The 5903-nt window shown below is 40.1% G+C and overlaps 1 pseudogene; it reads right to left on the reverse strand.

The window, feature by feature from the left end:
• Positions 1 to 259: 259 nt before the first annotated feature.
• Positions 260 to 358, reverse strand: LOC138377769 (U2 spliceosomal RNA; annotated as a pseudogene).
• Between the last annotated feature and the right edge of the window lie 5545 nt (positions 359 to 5903).

The following is a 5903-nucleotide window of genomic DNA, read 5'->3' on the forward strand; positions in this document are numbered from 1 at the left end:
ATTTTTTACAGCTTTATTGAGGTATGCTTTACATACCATAAATTTTAACCTTTTTGAGTTCAATAAGTTTTAATCACAAAATACATTTTTAGAACATTTCTATTACCTCTCCCTAAACCCCACAAATTATTTCATGTTCTTCTGCTTGCCAGGGTAGAAGAGAGCCAACTGATAGATGTTAGGGAGGGAAAAACTTTCTAACAAAACTGTCCAAATATGGAATGAGTCCCTTGTGTAACGTTGAGTTCCCTGTCATTGCGTATGTTCTCAGTAAGAGTGGATGACCACCAGTCAAGGGTTATCAAACTGATAAGAACAGATATTACACTTGATCTTAGCTAAAAGGCCAAGAAGTGATGTCAAGGTTTATTTAGGTATTTCTGCACAGTGTGGGAGTGAGATGTATAATCCTGAAGGCCTATGTCACTTTGAGATTATAATGCCAAGACTGACAAGTTGGGAACTGAGATTGGTTTAAACACCCAACATCCATGCACACCCCCAGCCCCGGGCAACCAACCACTGTCTCGATAGAGATAATTTTTGAAGAAATTCCATACAAATGGAATCATATGCAGTCTCATGCATCTGGCTTGTTTCACTTCTTGCAATGTTTTTGAAGTTCATCCACATTGGCACATGTTTGTTCTTTTTTATTTTTATCCTTGCTGAGTTATTCCATTGGATGGATATACCACATTTTGCTTATCCACATACTTGTTGATGGACATTTGGTTTGTTTCAAGTTTGGGGCTATTATTCATAGTGCTGCTATGAACATTTGCATACAAATGTGTTTGTATGGAAATATATTTGATGTAAAACTGCTAGGTCCTACTGTATGTGCATATTTCATTTTTAAAGAAACGGCAAAACTTTTCCAAAGCTGTTGCACCATTTCATGTTCCCCCTAGCAGTGTATGAGGGTTCCCATCTCTGCACTCCTCCAGCACTTGGTCTGGTCAGTCTTTTTTATTCTAGCCATGCTAGTTGGTGTGTAGTGGTATCTCATTGTGGTTTTAATTTGCATTTTTTTGAATTACTGCTATAATATTGAATATCTTTTTATGTGTTTAGTTGCCATTTGTATATCTTCTTTAATAAAGTATTTATTCAAATTGGTTGAAGGTTGGGCTTCTAAGAACAAAGCCTGGCCTGGCAACAGTAATCTTGGTAACTTCTAATTCATCCTTTCGCCTGAGGTACTGGTCTGTCCCTGCCAATTATAGTGTTTGTAAAAGTAAAAAGTCATACACAGAGTCAGAAACAAGTGTTGGGTGAGGTTGGGTACCCTGATGGAACTTTATGAGCATGAACAACTCTTCTTTTTTTAAAAGTGTTTTTATTTTTCCTGAATATATACATATATATATGTGGCATACCTTCATTACAGAAAATTAAAAAATAATATAACAGCATTAAGAAGAAAATTTAAAAGACCCCTTTTCTTACCACCACTTTCTAACATTTTGTCACTTCTGTACATTTTTAACATAATGTACATCATTTTAAAAACCACAGAAATATCAATTTCTAATGCATGTGTAAGTTCCAAGATAACCCAGAGCAACTTTCTTGTTGAAATCTCTGAAGTTGTGCCTTTTCCTCTATCCTGACTGCCACAGGAAGGACATGCCCCTCCTACTCTGATGTCTACCAGGAGGGACATCATGAGTCTGGATTTAAATGAGAGGCGGACAAAAGCCAGGTCATAGGCTGGGACTTAGTAGCAGATAAAAGACCATTAGAACTAGACTCTAAATGCTACCTTTAACAAGAGAGGAAACTGAGGCCCGGAAAACCAGAGTGAGTTTTTTATGACCATTCAGCAAAGCAGAGACATGAAGGAACCAGAGCTGGAGTGTCCCTAACCCACATCAGCCCCCTCCCCACCACACCACACTGCTTAACACAGCATGACTAAACCTTACACATTCTAGCTAATTTGGAGCCCACTTTCTGCTAGGCAGCTCTATGTTTTAAGAGCAAAATTAAATGTTTTAATATAATTTTTTAAAATAGTTGCATGGTACTCAGTTTGATAATAGGAAAGTCGGTTATTCCACAAAGGGCACTTTATGAGGCTGTCTTTCCAAAGAAAAAGCTTAAATGAATTCTCATTGCCATGTGTAAAATATCCACTTAATTAACATGAACACTCATATTACTAGGCAATTAAAATGATTTATCCAAAGAGCTTTATAGTCATGCCTTAATACCAATCTATAATCAACTGGAGAAATAAGAGTAATAATACTTACTATCGTTCCAGTTAAATATAAGCATCATAAATAATATTTACACCTTTAAGCAATTCATATATCCTTCCCAAATAATAAGATTGTAATGGAGAGCTTTTGCTTTTCAGTGGGATAAAATATAGGGCTGAGCTTTATTTGCTTTTTTGCAAGGCTAACACACAAGGAAGGACGTTTCCTGGTCTATTTTGGACAATTTGTCTCCTTGAGAAATAAATAACTTTAAAATTACAGAGACATCATTACCTGGAGGCTGCTTCTAGGGGGAATCCTCCCCAAATGCAACAAAACAACTCACTCCCAGTCCCTGGTTCTCACGTTTTTTATATTACTTGCTGCATTGCATTATAACGTATTTGTCATTTATTAGTAATGTATTTATCTGCCTCGCTCTGCCTTCCCTGAGGGCAGAGAGTTGCTGTGAGAATGAACTAATAGTATATACAGGGCACTTAGCCCAGCTCCTGGCACAGAGCAAGTGTGACCTGACGTTACCCATTGCTATCATTAGCTTTATTGTGGACTTTGTTCTGGGCTCGGCACTGCCCAGAACAGAGTCTGGCACACTCAAAAATAGATGGAAACCTAAGTCCTTTGAATAACTGATATCTTAACCCTCTAAGTACTGGGCCACTGAAATGGTGCAGTTTTGGATGAAGAGACTCTCGCCTTCTTAAACAGGTTTTACTTAACCATCACTGGAAGCTGGACCAAGTTATAAGCACCAAGGTGATGAAGACAGCCCGCTCTCCGGCTCTCACAGCCAATTCTGGAGGACAGTGGAAGCGTCTTAGAATAAGTGCAGTGACAGACCTGCAGAGGTAGCAGTGGGGAAGGACTTAGCCTCTATCTGGAGGGCCAAAAAAGGCACTTGAAAACAGCAGCCTTTGTCTTGAACATCGCAGGTGGGCTACCTGGGGAGGCTGGATACTAAAGGACCCTTCGGCCCATGGCGGAGCTGCCTGTAGGGCTCGCTGGGGACTGATGACCTGCTCCAGCTTCAGGCCCGGCCTCCCGCCTCACTGTTGCACTTGAATGTTTTATAGCCACCCAAGTCCCTTTGCCTCTTCTGCCTTCTCCCAGCTGTCACTGTGGGCCACTTTCTGACCCTTTCTTTACCTGCTTTCCTTTGCTCATCTTGTCTTTTCTGTCTCCTGTCACTTCCTTTTTTGCTTTTTGGCTTTGTCCCAATCCCTTTGAAGTGCTTCTCTCCTTCTCTCTAGGGAAGAACTCATTCCCAGGCCTCTAAGTTACCTTGAAGTGGTGGCTTCCTCAAAGTCTTGGGTTCCCATTTTCACTGCTGCTTCCTGAACAAAATGTCTCTCTTTGCGCCAGAAACATGGTCATTTTTCTTATTTCTTGGTTTGGCAATGTTTGAAGTGCCAAAGTGCAATCTTTGAATAACTAAAGCCTTATGTAGGCAGCTCTAGGGGACTTTCTACTGCTAATAAATTCTATGAAATACTATTACTTCAACTCACCCAAATAGTTCTCAGAAGTCACTGGAGCTACAGTATGTGTATGTATGTGTGTGTTTGTGTGTGTATAGATACACACACTTTTTGCAGTGTAAACATACTTTTTATCATTTACAAAGTACTTCTACCTTATTTTGCTGTTATTTAAGTATAAAAAATGTTTTCCGCAAAATAACTTTTTAAAAACACAATGCACATACCTCTAACACCATGCTCCCTATTTCTGTGTATACATAAAGAGTCTCACACTTTTGGTCAATATATTAATGTCTTTACCTCCAATTCCTGAACTAACCAGAATGTCACTTTTATCCTCCCAAACACCTCACCTTTATGAGGTGTTTTATAATCACCAAGCTCTTTCACATACAAGATTTCATTTATTTCACTCAACAACTCTGTATTATTTTTCTCACTTTACAAATGACAAAAAATGAGGCAGAGAGATGTTGCGGATTTCTTCCCAGCCCTCAGCAGTGAGTGGCAGTGGGCGCCTGATTGCAGGATGGCTGAGGCTGAGGCTCATCTTACCACTGCCTTATATGTACTCAGAGGACAGAACCTCCTTAACGTTTAAGTTCTAGGGCTTGACCCCTATCCCTCCAATGAAAAATGTAATTTCTCTACTTTTCCTTTTCATTCTTTCTTCTCCTAATAATAAGTGGCCTTTCTGATCATCATTCAACTAATGCAAAGACATTATAATAATTTTGACTTCTACCTATGGTTTTACTATGAGCAGATATGTATAACTAATGTGCTTAACATTACCAGGAAAAAATAGCTGCCAAAGTTATAAACCCCATAAATGTCCTCCAGTAGAACAAAAGGTGATATCCACTGCCCTAGTCAGGTTCTTTGGAAGCAGAGCCTGAGACGAGGATTCATGTACCCAGGATTTACAGAGGCATTGCTCCCAGGAGAAATGGATAAGGATGGAGCAATCAGAATACAGAAGGGGAAGGAGGTGGCATCTGGCAAGGATTAGCTTTAGCCTGCATTTGCAGGGAGATGTGCAGATACAGAAGTCTCATTCCCCTGTTGCAAGGCTCCCCAGAGTCTGCCCTGCCTTGAGGCAAGGCAGCAGAATTTTGCAACCCCATCCCCATCTGTCACTGGCCACGGGACAGACCAGTAAAACGAATCCCAGGAGAACTTGATGGGGCAATAACCACATCTGCCACAACTACCACTAGTTGATGCCTACTATGTGCTGATTACTCACTTATATTATTTCTAATTCTTACAACAATCCCACAAGTTATCTCCATTTTACATATGAGGAAACTGAGATATAAAGAATAATATGACTTGCCTATAGTGTCCATAGACCTGGACACTGGCCATTCTGGGGCTAAATCCTTAAAAATCCTTGACTCCAGAGCTCATGATCGTCCCCTGTTCTGTGATACCAGCTCCAGTTCTGGGTCAATGCTAAATAGTGGGATGAGATGGGAGTCATTATCTAAGCCTGAATTACTAACTTATTCTTCCCAGAAAATACCACTGGGACATGCTCTTGTACTTACATAACACTGTAGCAAACAGTAAAAACTTCTACATCCATTCAACAAATATATATTGAGCATCTACTATGTGTTTGATTCATTTTTGGCATTGGGGATACAGAGATAAATAAGACAGGAAAGATCTCTGCTTTCATGGAGCTTATATAAGAACAGATAGGATCCATTTCTAATAGAATATTTGCTATTTAAAAACATGAGATAGTGGACTAGAGAAGAAGGTGGTCAGGTAACGCCTCAAAAAGGAGATGTTATGTGAGCTGAGGTCTCAGGAAGGAAAATGAGACAGCAATGGGACCATCTGGGCAAAGAAAATTCTAGGCAAAGGACATAGCAAGGACAAAGCCCTGAGATGAAAGCAAGCCTGGCATGTTTAGGAACAAGAAGGTCTGTGTGGCTGGAGTTCAGTGAGCAAGGGAGCAAGACACAGCCATAGGCAGGGTAGGCAGGGTCCAGACCACACAGCCCTTGCAAACCCAGATATAGAATTGGAATTATTTTTCATGTAGTGTTTTAGGCAATGGAGTGACATGATCTGATTGGCATTTTTAAAAGGCACTTTGGCTGCTTTGTGGAGCGCAGATCACTTGGGTAGAGGATGGCAGAATGAAAGCAGGAAGACCAGCAAGGAGATATTAAGT

The sequence above is a fragment of the Eulemur rufifrons genome, chromosome 29 (genome assembly GCF_041146395.1).
Source record: "Eulemur rufifrons isolate Redbay chromosome 29, OSU_ERuf_1, whole genome shotgun sequence".
Taxonomy (NCBI): Eukaryota; Metazoa; Chordata; class Mammalia; order Primates; family Lemuridae; genus Eulemur; species Eulemur rufifrons.